Below are 13,420 nucleotides of genomic sequence, written 5' to 3' on the forward strand. Positions count from 1 at the left end.
ATCCAGCCTTGCACCTTGTTGTCTCGGATTCTCCAGCATCTGCAGTTCCTACTATCAAGGATGGTAGTATGGTAGTTTCCTTCCCTAAAGGGCATTTGTGAACCAGATGGGTTTTTCTTGACAATTGACAATGGATTCATGGTCAGTATTAGATTCTTAGTTTGATATTTATTGAATTTAAATCCCACCATCTGTTGTGACAGGATTCAAACCCTGGTCCCCAGAACATTATCTGGGGATCTGGATTAACAGTCCAACAATAATACCACTAGGCCATTGCCTCACCACATGCAGTGAAACGAAGACAGCATTTAGTACACTTGCCTTTTTGATTAGAGCATTGCATATAGGAGTTGGGAGGTCATGTTGTGGCTGTACAGTATATATAGGTTCGGCCACTTTTGGAATACTGCATGCAATCTGGTCTCCCTGCTATTGGATGTTGTGAAACTTGAAAGGGCTCAAAAGATTTACAAGGATGTTGTCAGGGTTGGAGGATTTGAGGTACAGGGAAATGCTGAATTGGGTGGGGTTATTTTCCCTGGAGCGTCAAAGGTGGAGGAATGAACTTAAAGGCTTAAGATCAGAGGGGCATGGATAAGGAAAATAGACAAGGTCCTTTCCCTAGAGGGAATAGGTTTAAGGTGAGGGGAAAGATTTGAGGGACTTTGGGGGTGACTTGCCCCTCACACAAGGTGGGGTGTATGTGGAATGAGGTGCCAGAGGAAGTGGAGGATGGTATAATTACAATATTTAAAAAGTGTCTGGATTGGTACACGAGATAACAAGGTGTAGAGCTGGATGAACACAACAGGCCAAGCAGCATCAGAGGAGCAGGAAGACTGATGTTTCTGCCCTAGACCCTTCTTCAGAAAAGTCTAGGCCCAAAACATCAGTCTTCCTGCTTGGCCTGCTGTGTTCATCTAGCTCTACACCTTGTTATCTCAGATTCTCCAGAATCTACAGTTCCTACTATTTCTGGATTGGTACATGAATAGGTTTAGAGGAATATGGGCTGAATGCTAGCAAATGACTCTAGATATTCTTCTGATATCTGGTCTGCATGGATGAGTTGGACTGAAGTGTTTCCATGTTGTACATCTAATGAAAATCACTGCCAGCCAAAACCCCACAGACTGGTACATTCTCAACAATCAACCACAATGGAGTCCATTTGGAATTTGACCACCCTCTGACAACACAATGGTTCTTGAGGGCAAAAATTCAAATCTTGGTGACAAACAAACACCTCTGAGGTTGGTTGGCTCACTGAGCTGGTTTGTTGTTCTGCAGGCGTTTCGTTACCCTGCTGGGTAACATCAGTGCAGCCTCTGAAGCGTCAGTGTTTTCCTGCCTGGTTTTTACTTTGCTTCATCAGAGCCTGCACTGATGTTACCCAGCAAGGTAATGAAACACCTGCAGAACAAACCAGCTCAGTGAGCCAACCAACCTCAACACCCACAACCCGAGCTACAAATCTACTAAAACCTTAGAAACAAGACACCTGTAGGGAATTCCAGCATACTTGAATTTGTTTGGCCTTGTGGGACAATGATTCACCAAACTTTCACACAAAAGCAATGTTAATCAGAATAATTTGAGATTCCACTTTAAAAGCAGATCCCTCCTGGAAAGGTCTCCCTAGAGACCACATCCTCAAATGAGTTCAGCTCAAGCAAAGTCCCCCCCCACCACTGAAGAAATTAACTACATTTCTGCTGAAAAAGTCCAGGCAATCTGCAAGTGCCATAACCACAGAACCAGAAGAACAGGAAATTCTCCTTCCCTCAGTCTGCTTTATGTGCTGAATCTACCTGTGCAAATAATCACCTATTTGGTAACAGAAGCCATAGCTGTGAATTATCCTTCAAATCTTCAATTCCTCTACCTTGGAAATTCCAAGCAACCAGCAAACCAAATGTGACCTTGATCACAAGAACAGTTATGTACTCATCTCACCACTGGAATTCAACTCTCTTGCCCATCTTTGAGCAAGGCTCTAATAAAATCAGAAGTGCCCCGAGAACCCAAACAGCAGCAATTAGGTTATTTGTATGTAAGCACCAGTTGACCACTTGATAGTACTTACAAACATTTTGTATTTTGCTGATGTAGCATTACACACCTAGAAGATTCAGAGAAGGCCGGTTTTTAAAATTGCACTTGATCTGGTCCCCTAAAACTAGCTAATATGATGGAAGTCCACTTTTTAAAACCAAAAGTACCTAGATATTATCTGCCTTTTACCAGTAGTTCAAATAATTACACCAAGGCTCAGTAACATTTGGCCATGTCCATTTTATTTTTATGCTTCATTGGGTATTACACTGGAAATCAAGCCCCACTATTCCCCTCAAATTGAGATTTTATACAAAAGCACAAAATTCCCAATGCAGTCTTTTCAGACCCAGATCAATTAAACATACTGGGTTTTTATACTCAAGAATTATCAGATTAGAAAAATAGATTCTAGCTTCAAATTAAGAAGAGCCCAAATCTGTAAATCCCCTTAGAAAACTCCACCCTTGCACACAGACAAGAACATTGGTGTTATGGGTGGAAGGAAAATCTAGGAAGTTAATTCAAGAGCCTCTTGTCCAGAGTCTGCTGCCATCTTATTGGCTTGTCAGGACTTGTTCAAGAAACTCTTCTCCAGGTACTTTCACTTGCCAGCGAAAGGCAATGTTTTGTATAGAACTTAAAGTCTTACTAGTGAAAAACAAGTTTAGCAGTGTGCTGGTTGCTTACTTTTAACAAGAGTAGCAACCTCTCCCAGAATCTTGATATTAAAACAGGAAAAAAAGATAGGTGTTTATATCTTGACCACAACTGCAGTGCCTGTTGGGTTCACATCTTAGCTAAGGGCTTGGATGTCAGAGCTCCCTTATCTCCATGTTGGTGACCTGTACTGTAGGGGCAAGGCAGCTGAATAAGGATGACTTTTCTTTCATGGAATGTGGATGTTACCAAGACCAGCATTTGTTGCCCATCTCTAATTGTGCTTGAACTGAGTGGCTTGATCCATTTCAGAGGGCATTCAAGAGTCAACTGCATTGCCATGGCTCTGGAGTTACACGTAGGACAGGCATGGATGACAGATTTCCTTCCCAAAGGAAACTTGTGAACTAGATGAGAGTTAAGTCAGCATTATTGATCTTGCCACAACACATCTCTTGCAGCTGTCTCCAGTGGTCCAAGTAATTTCTTATGTACCTGCATTTGGTAGGCACACAAGACAAACCATTATTCTTGATTATGACATTCATTTAGCCAGAGCGAGCTGGGGAGGATTCCATGGTCAGATTCAGTCCAAAGATAACTATTCTGCTGATGGAGTGCCTGCAAAGGAAAGGAAGAAATAAATCAGTGCACCCACCTCCACAAGCTAGAAAATTTATTAAAATATCCTCTTCCCTCCCTCAATTTCCATTGACCTTTCTCCATGAGAAACTTAAGCCACAAGCTCCATATTGCTGGTTATCACCCCATAAGCCCACTCCTGTTACAACCTCTACAGACAGCAAAACAAATCCTCTCAACACCAACAAGAAAACTAGTAGACAAGACACCAAAACTTTTATTGCAACAAGCCAACTAAAATCATAATTCAATGGTGCACAGTGGAAATGTCACTGGATTAACAATCCAAAAATGCAGACAAATGTTTTGGGGATAAGTTCCAATCCCATGGCAGATGAAATGCAAAATCTACAGGACAAACAGGGCTGTGTAACCACTTGATTGGTTTATTAATGTCCTTTAGGGAAGGAAATCTGTCTGCCCTTATCTGGGCCAGCCTACATTTGATTCCACACCCAAAGCAATGACACTGACTTTTAAAATGCCCTCTCAGCAATTAGGGATGGGCAATAAATGCTGGTTCAAGAAGCATCAACTCAAACACTTGTTCAGAATACTCCAATACACTTGTTGAAAGGACACCAGGTTTATTTTCCCAGCACACACACTGGGTCCTGATCAGTCTTTCCTCAAACATTCTACAACAGACTGCAATGAGGTGGGGTGAATATTGGCATACAATTTACTATCTTAATGGCACTCCATAAATGATAAGTGCATATGCTTCTACCATGCACAAGGACACCACAGCCTACACAAGCCCATCTTTGGAGAAACTCAGCCCATCTGGCAGTACTTAGAAAAGCAGTTAACATTATAAGCCATGATTCTTCAGACTCCCCTGAAGTCATACTTTAGTATTTTGCCTTTATCAAAGTTCAAGGCCTCAGGATTGCTGAAGGACAGGCTCAACCTGGGGTGGCAGGAGTTGAACGCATGAAAAGCTGGAACTGACTTTGAGATGGTTCCTTTAAGACTAAGAACCAGCCAAAAATGTTGAAGTGTTTCACAATACTTTTCTGGTTGCCAGTTAATATAGACTGTACCATTTAGTCTGTTGTATCAGTTACTGTTAGTTCAACGGTGACTTCAATTTGTCAGTGACAGTAAACATGAAGTGTAATCTTGCCCAGTCTATTGTCAGGAAATCCATCTTTTTGAAGAGACTGGTCTCTACAGGAAATGAAAAACTGAACTGCATTGAAAATCAGAAGCTAAAGAAACAAAATGGGTACAGATTTAGTAAATGTATAGAAAAATTCTGTTTCCTCATTCACACTAGAATCATTCTGTACAGCCAACTATTGAATACAGTGAAGGGTTATTAATTATGCTATTCATGTCTTTAAAGAAATTAAATATTTAAGGTCACATACTCAGCTGGTCTATGGAATCACATGGGCATACATCTTGCAACAATCTCAAAACCTGGCAGAGGGTTTTATATGGCACATTGAACCTGTGATGAGATCAAAATTGATTGTTCAATTGAGAATCAAACTTGCGCAAAATCTGCTAGCAACTAGAACCATCACACTACAATGTATTGCAATGTCACAATAGTTGGGACTATAAACCAAACCTGAAATCTCAAAGTTTGGAACTGGTTGTTTCCAAAAGCCAGTCTCAATCTCCACCAGCTGTTCCATTTCAACAGCTGACAAATCCACCTCACTGGGCACACTGCAGGGGCTCTAGACCCAAATGAACTTGTCCACAAGTCAAAGAAGATGCAAAGTATGCCTCTAGACAGCTAAGATGGCCAGTCATGACCCAAGTGGGACACCACTTTGTTGCATTGTGAAATAGGAATTTGAAGAGCTGTAGGAAAGAATCCAAGTTTTACTCTTGCATATTGCTTTTCCAAAATGGAAGTTGAGGGAGGCAATGGTCTAGAGGTTTTATTGCTGGGCAATTAATCTAGAGATCCAGATAACATTCTGGAGACCCAGGTTCAAATCCCACCACAGCAGATGGAAGGATTTGAATTCAATGAATACCTAGAATTAAGAGTCTAATGATGACTGTGAAGCCATTGTCAATTGTCAGGAAAACCCATCTGGTTCACTAATGTTCTTTAGGGAAGGAAACTGCCATTCTTACCTGGACTGGCCTACATGCAACTCCAGACCCACAGCAATGTGGTTGACTCAACTGTCCTCAGGGCAATTAGGGATGGGCAATAAATGCTGCCTGGCCAGCAACACATTAATGAATAAAGAATGAAAAATCATTCTTTGCAAGTGCATTCAGCTCATTAAGTTTCCCAAATATGTCTGCAACACAAGGAAACAGACCTGACTCTGGTCACATTCTGCTTTTTACCTCCATTGCAAAGGCAAACAGCTTGTCCTTTGTTTTGCAAAACCTCCCTAGTACCCATAACAGCTAGCATTCCTTGGTGTTAAATAAAATCAATTGGATTTGCCCATGCAATCCAACAGCTCACCTCAAAAGACACTGCTGCAGCTTGCAGAGACCAGCTTTCAATAAAGCTCTTCATCACAAAATGGCAGTCTACACATTCCTTGTAAACAGTCTCCAAGTACATCTGAGCTTCTGATTTTCTGATGAAGGGTCGAGGCCCGAAACGTCAGCCTCTCTGCTCCTATGATGCTGCTTGGCCTGCTGTGTTCATCCAGCCCTGCACCTTGTTGTCTTACATCTGAGCTTCGTTGGCTTCTTGTTGTCACTGGACAGCACCCTGAAACAACCAACATTTGGGCTTTCTTCAGTTGTCAGAAACAATCAAGAAAAGCCTCATCTTATTACATTTCTTGCTTTGTTTCTCTTTTACAACAAAATCCAAAGGCTCACAGATGGAGGCAGAAGCACAATCAGCAATTCACATACTACTTCTGAAAGGCAATTACAATATAAAGGAACAATGGAAGCTTTTCAGAAAGGTATGACAATCATGGAAGATTCATCTAAACAAGAATGGAAGAGGCAGATGAGCAAATGTAATCTAGGTGAGGAGCAGTTTCTTGAAATTGCATGAAGTCAACCAGAGAGCAGGTTATACTAGATCTGGAGTTATAGAGACAGGATTAATGAGCAAATAGCGAAGCTACCCCTAGACAGCAGCAATCACATGAAGGAACTTAATATTGGTTGAGGGCAAGAATAGTTTCAAGACTAGTACAGAGGGTTCTCCTATAACATGTTCCAGTAATGCAAATTGGCTATATCATTGACAAATAGGGGAACAGTATTTGTCAAACACTGTCTTGGTTACAATACAATCCCCACAATGTTTAGCATTAGAGAACTGCAACAAGAAAAATAACAGAACACGAACATAATGCTTTACCATATTTTGAAAAGTTACATTAAGGTCATTACATAGCAGTCCAGACATTTGTCTGTCATGTAACAAACTTTGATTTTTCAAATTCACAATCAATTGTAATATGAGTCAGATTGATAAGAACAGAATTAAGCCTCAGTTCAAATTAGGCAATAGGCTTCTCAGAATCACAAGAAAACAGTTAAAGGAAATAAATGATTGCCAGTGTCTAGACAATGAGGGACAGTGACAGCCTCATTGTTATGACAACAGTATAACTGCACATCAGGTGGTTTTGCTGGTGACAGATGCGGCTGGTGAGCAGGTGATGTGATTGCCAGGGACCAAGTGTTGATGATGTTTCTGACAGAATGGTCTTATCCATGCATTTAGTTGGTGTCTGGACAATACTTCTGGCAAGTCGCTTGATATTGTTTCTAATTAGGCTTTATCATTGCTGGTGTTTGTAAATTTGGTAATGGGGATCTTTTTAGATGAGGTAATGCTGCTGGAAATTAGAAAATTATTCCCAGTGACTTTTTGCTGCTGAATCATGATGTTAAGCACTGGGTGATATTATTCCAGGAAATTCTGGATACCACTGGTGTCCTTTTTTCTGCTGGAAACTGAATGGCTGGCAACCACAAGTTTTATTTTGCTGTCAAAAGGATGCTGTCTGTGGTACTTCAAACTGGCTGATAGGTGATTAATGCTTCTGGCAGTAGCAGAATGTGGCTGAGGGCTTGCTATACATGATTACAACTGGGTGATGAGTCACTGAAGTTTGGGTGCAAATGTATGATGTGTTGGTGCATGGGAGGCAAATCTATAGCTGCAGTGAAGAATCTTTAAATCTGCTCATTACTGTCTGCTTCTTCAAACCACAATGCTTTTAGCTGTAAACTGAACTCTGGTTCTTTATGGATTGTCACACTTGTACTGAATTAAGTGAAGACTGGAAAAAAGATCTGCCCCAACCCCACTTTTCCCATAGGCCCAATTACTTAGTGAAATTTTCTATAACATGTTGCTGCATTGAAACACAATTATGATGTTTAACAGAACCCTCATGTCTTAAACTGAAATGGGGGCAAGTATAAACACGAAAGCTGCAGTTAACAGGTCAATACAGACACAGTGACAGACACTTAGGGGATATTTCAGGATATATACGATAGAATTTAATTCTTATTGGAATTGTCTAAGCAAAGAACCCACTGTTCTAGTTAACTAAAACATTATTTCATAGAATCCCTAGTGTGGAAACAGGCCCTTCAGCCCAACCAGTCCACACTGACCCTCAGCATCCCACTCAGACCCATCCCCCATCCCTGAACACCATGGTCAATTTAGCATGGCCAATCCACCTAGCCTGCACATCTTTGAACTGCAGGAGGAAACTGGAGCACCTGGAGGAAATGCACACAGGCATGGAGAATGTACAAACTCCAGATAGTTGCCCAAGGGTGGAACCAAACCTAGGTCCCTGGCACTGAGGCAGTGCTATCCACTAAGCTATGCTGGTAAAGTCAAAGAAAGCACAATTCTGCAAAGAGTGGCCAGTCACAAGATAACAGCACTACTAGAATAAAGAATTACTAAGATTAATAAACAGTTCTGGTCACCACACTTCAGGAGGATGGAGGCTTGAGGGGATAGAGAAGTGGTTTACAAGAATGTTAACAGATAAGCAAAGAGCAGGCATTAACAGGACATTTTCAAGTTGGCAGGAATTAACTAGTGAAGTGTCACAAGGCATGTAGTGTAAAATTTATTAAAGCTAAGCAAAAATGTAAGCCACAGGGCAGACATTGATTTTAAGTGGGCAAGAACTAAAAATATCCTTGTTCACAATTTTTTGCAATAGCTCATTGGCCATTAAAGAGGAGGAATGGAGCAGACAAATAACAGGCCTTGCTGCAATTGTACAGGGTTGAGGGGATCACTTCTGAGAAACACAAGTTTGGTCTCCATATTCAAGCACAGATTATGAACAGATACAAACTGCCATTAAATTGTGCCCAAGTTTTCTGGAATCTAGCAGTGAGGGACAATCTGATACAAAATTTCAAAAGGGCATGATAGAGTACAATTGTTTCACTAGTCAACCAAAACAGTCTTAAAAAGCTAGTAATTTAGAAATTAGATGAGGGACATTAATTGAAAGATGCGAATCTTTGGAAATTCTCTACTGCAATAGAATGCAGATTTTCCATCACTGAATACACAAGGCTTTTTGGTCACAGGGACTAAAGGATGCAGGGAGAAGACAGCAAGTTAAAACCCAAGATCAACTACAGAACAGGCTACACAGGCCATGTGGTCTACTCCAGCTCCTATATCATGCATCTGCAGGAACTCTGATCAGTCTCAAACTACGCAAGGCCCACAGGACAGAAAAACAAGATTCTGTAACCAAATTAACTTGGAGAAACTGACAAAATACTTAAGACTGTCAGGACAGATGCAGGTAAAAAGGTTTCCTGGTTGGGAAGCCTAAACCCAAATGGTACAATTTATGAGGATGGCACTTGGGTCAGGAGAACTTATTTCATTCAGAGGTCTGTGGAGGCTCAGTCTTTGGGTATGTGTGGTAGAGATTGACAGATTAAATGAATGATTGGATAGGTCCAACAAGCTGGATGACCTATGACATTTGTGTAAAATCACAATAGGAACAGGAGGCTATTCAGCCCATTGCCTGTTCAGCCATTCATTGAAGTCAGTTAATCTGATAATCAACTCCACAATAAGGGTGGCTGCCTCACACAGGAACCTGGGTTCAATTCCATCCTCAGGCAACTGTCTGCATATTCTCTCCATATCTGCTGGTGTTTCTTCCAGGTGCTCTCATGTCCTCCCACAGTCCACAGATGTGCAGGCTAGGTGGAATGGCCACGCTGAATTACCCTGTAGTGTATTGGATGAGTCTGGGTGGGATGCTCTGCAGGTCAGCGTGGACATGTTGGGCCAAAGGGCCCATTTCCACACTGCAGGGACTCAATGGAAAGCCACTCTGCTATTTCCTCATAACACTTGATCCTGTTACAGATTAAAACTTTACTTAAACATAATGAGGACCACATCAGTTTATAGAATCCCTACAGTATGGAAGCAGGCCATTCAGCCAATCACATGCACACCAACCCTGAGGAGCACTTCACCCTAGACACTATGGGCAATTTAGTATAGCCAATCCACCTAACCTGCACATCTTTGGACTATGGACAAAACTGGAGCATGAAAAACCCACACAGACACATGGAGAATGTGCAAAGTCAACAGTTGCCTGAGGCTGGAATCAAACACAGGTCCCTGGCACTGACAGGCAGCAATGCAGCAATGCTTACCCCTACAGGAATAGGGGTAGAATTAGACTATTCAGCCCAGAGACTGCTCCATCATTTGCTACATCCACATGTTCCAGCCTTCTCCACATGGCACTTCAAACTATTACCAATTAAAAAAATTGGTCTAACTCCAGAAATTTACTCGCTGCCCCAGCATCCACTGCACTTTAGGGTAGCAAATCCCAGATTCACAACCCTTTGGAAGAGGCTTCTCCTCAATTGTGTCTTAGATTCACTAAGAGTCCAGATTTTACAAGCACATTGTCATCTTCATTCCATAATCCCACTATCTGTCTGAACTTGCTTTTGGAGGAGGAACCATCACCCAACCCTGTCAACTGTTTCAATGAGAACCACTCAACCCTTCTCCCACAAGCCAGTCAAAGAATCTGGTGAACCTTCAGTGCATTGTGTACAGCAAGTATACCTTCTTAAAATAAAGAGGCAAAAATGCACATTACTCCAAGTGTGAATAAAAGCAACTAATGGTGGATTCTCAACACTGACCTTGTTTGCTATAGTCCACACGTGCAGGACATCCACAAACTCATTGACCACTATTGGGGCCATGGTATCAGACCCTATAAGGGAACAAACTGAGTTTAAAGAGAGATAAAAAGAATCTGCAGAGCAGTCAGCAACCACAAGGCAATTGTGTGAAGGGTCCTATAAACCTGGTCCTTAGAGGTGACAAGGTTTCAAACTTACCCCTCATGGTTAATGTAGCAAGTCTCAGGAAGAGGCAGGTCACACCCAGACCTGACCCGCTTTACCTTGCATTGATTAAAAAGCTGGAAGCGGGAATTACCCCCGACCAGCCAACCAGAGCGGACAATGGCAGCACCACCACCAGCCAATCGACGCCTAGGGCACATCCCAGCCAGCCAACTGCAGCAGGCGGCGGGAACCCGGCCAGCCAATCGAAACGGACAACGGTAACGCCAGCAGCCAATCGCAAGGCCGAGCGCAGCCGCATCCAGCCAATCCAAGCGGTAATAAGCCTCCGCCGGCCAAGGCAGACCCAACGGTAGCGGCGCGAGGCCGCCCACTTTAACCCGCGGGTGTAGGAGCTCCGCGGGGCCCAACAGTGCAGGTACACAGCCGCTACCCCTAACCAGCGCCGAAGGACCAGACAAGAGAGCTTGCAGGACCACTAATCCACCATCTCCCTTATCATTAGGAGCAGATAATAAAATCTAATTATCATGCTCCCGCTCTCCTCAAAACTACATCTAACTACCGTAATGGCCCGCTTACAAATGCCAATCTCACCCCAAGTCAGTCGCTCCGCAAAAGACCGGATGGTGGCCCAACACCGCCTTTTATTCCACCTCGCCTTAGATCACGTGATTCCGTCATAGACCAATCGAGCAGCTGGTCTCTGATGTACCAACGAGCGGGTGAGACAAGATGGGCTCGCCAACTTGGACATCCCAGTGCTGTGGTGCCTCCTTGCGTTCGGACACCTGACTCGCAGCGCAGCTTTTGCGACCGCGAAAAGGCTAGTCGGCCCGTCGCGTGCCTGCCGTCTCCCCGAAAGAGCAATTGAGTTAGCGCCGTTCTCCTCGAAACCTGGTATATTCTTACTTTCGATTCAATACACGTTTGAGTCCCCTGAAGAACCTGCTTCCACCAGGCAGTGCACTCCAGAACGTTTCTGCTGGCTGTGTGACAAACCAATGCTCCCTTTCCTATTACCTCAAATGTGTATCCTCTAATTCTCGATCCTTTAATCAGTGAAAACAGTTTCTCCCACAACCTAGTTAAGATGTAGCTGATGAATTAAAACCAGAGGATTTAAAAGAAAAAACAACGGTCACCGGACCCGAAACATTAACTCTTTCTTTTGTTCACAGATGCTGCCAGACCTGCTGAGCTTTTCCAGCAACTTTGTTTTTGTATAGGATTTACATGCATTTGGAAGTAAGCATTGATTAAGGATAGTCAGCATAGCTTTGTGCAAGGAAAATTGTGCCTCACAAACTTGATTCAGTATTAGAACACAGAACATTACAGCGCAGTACAGGCCCTCCAGCCCTCGATGTTGCGCCGACCTGTGAAACCAATCTGAAGCCCATCTAACCTAAACTATTCCATTATCATCCAAATGTTTATCCAATGACCATTTAAATGCCCTTAAAGTTGGCAAGTCTACTACTTTTGCAGGCAGGGCATTCCACGCCCTTACTACTCTCTGAGTAAAGAATCTACCTCTGACATCTGTCCTATATCTATCACCCCTCAATTTAAAGCTATGTCCCCTCGTGCTAGCCATCACCATCCGAGGAAAAAGGCTCCCACTGTCCACCCTATCTAATCCTCTGATCATCTTGTATGTCTCTATTAAGTCACCTCTTAACCTTCTTCTGTCTAACGAAAACAGCCTCAAGACCCTCAGCCTTTCCTCATAAGACCTTCCCTCCATACCAGGCAACATCCTGGTAAATCTCCTCTGCACCCTTTCCAATGCTTCCACATTCTTCCTATAATGCGGCGACCAGAACTGTACGCAATACTCCAAGTGCGGCCGCACCAGAGTTTTGTACAGCTGCAACGTGACCTCATTGCTCCGAAACTCAATCCCTCTACCAATAAAACCTAACACACCGTACGCCTTCTTAACAACCCTATCAACCTGGGTGGCAACTTTCAGTGATCTGTGCACATGGACACTGAGATCTCTCTGCTCATCCACACTACCAAGAATCTTACCATTAGCCCAGTACTCTGTATTCCTGTTACTCCTTCCAAAGTGAATCACCTCACACTTTTCCGCATTAAACTCCATTTGCCACCTCTCAGCCCAGCTCTGCAGCTTATCTATGTCCCTCTGTAACCTGCAACATCCTTCCGCACTATCCACAACTCCACTGACTTTAGTGTCATCCGCAAATTTACTAACCCATCCTTCTACGCCCTCATGAAGGTCATTTATAAAAATGATAAACAGCAGTGGCCTCAAAACAGATCCTTGCAGTACACCACTAGTAACTGAACTCCAGGATGAACATTTCCCATCAACCACTGCCCTCTGTCTTCTTACACTTGGCCAATTTCTGATCCAAACCGCTAAATCACCCTCAATCCCATGCCTCCGTATTTTCTGCAATAGTGTAACGTGGGAACCTTATCAAACGCTTTACTGAAATCCATATACACCACATCAACCGCTTTACCCTCATCCACCTGTTTGGTCACCTTCTCAAAGAACTCAATAAGGTTTGTGAGGCACAACCTACCCTTCACAAAACCGTGTTGACTATCCCTAATCAAATTATTCCTTTCGAGATGATTATAAATCCTATCTCTTATAATCCTTTCCAACACTTCACCCACAACCGAAGTAAGGCTCATTGGTCTATAATTACCAGGGTTGTCTCTACTCCCCTTCTTGAACAAGGGGACAACATTTGCTATCCTC

General features: G+C 43.0%; 2 long non-coding RNA genes across 4 annotated transcripts; both read right to left on the minus strand.

Annotated features, from left to right (window-relative positions):
- Positions 1–2,278: 2,278 nt before the first annotated feature.
- On the minus strand, positions 2,279–5,917 carry LOC125486642. Of its 3 annotated transcripts, XR_007265272.1 has the most exons (4): positions 5,810–5,917; positions 4,737–4,819; positions 4,407–4,574; positions 2,279–3,339 (listed from the first exon to the last, which is right to left on the minus strand). It is a non-coding gene; the product is annotated as an uncharacterized LOC125486642 (long non-coding RNA). The 3 variants fall into 3 exon arrangements; XR_007265270.1 differs by lacking the exon at positions 4,407–4,574; XR_007265271.1 differs by lacking the exons at positions 4,407–4,574; positions 4,737–4,819.
- Positions 5,918–6,019: 102 nt separating this feature from the next.
- LOC125486641 lies at positions 6,020–11,324 on the minus strand. Its single transcript, XR_007265269.1, has 3 exons — positions 11,272–11,324; positions 10,507–10,580; positions 6,020–6,064 (listed from the first exon to the last, which is right to left on the minus strand). It is a non-coding gene; the product is annotated as an uncharacterized LOC125486641 (long non-coding RNA).
- Positions 11,325–13,420: the final 2,096 nt, after the last annotated feature.

Source organism: Rhincodon typus, chromosome 2 (genome assembly GCF_021869965.1).
Source record: "Rhincodon typus isolate 14 chromosome 2, sRhiTyp1.1, whole genome shotgun sequence".
NCBI classification, from domain to species: Eukaryota; Metazoa; Chordata; class Chondrichthyes; order Orectolobiformes; family Rhincodontidae; genus Rhincodon; species Rhincodon typus.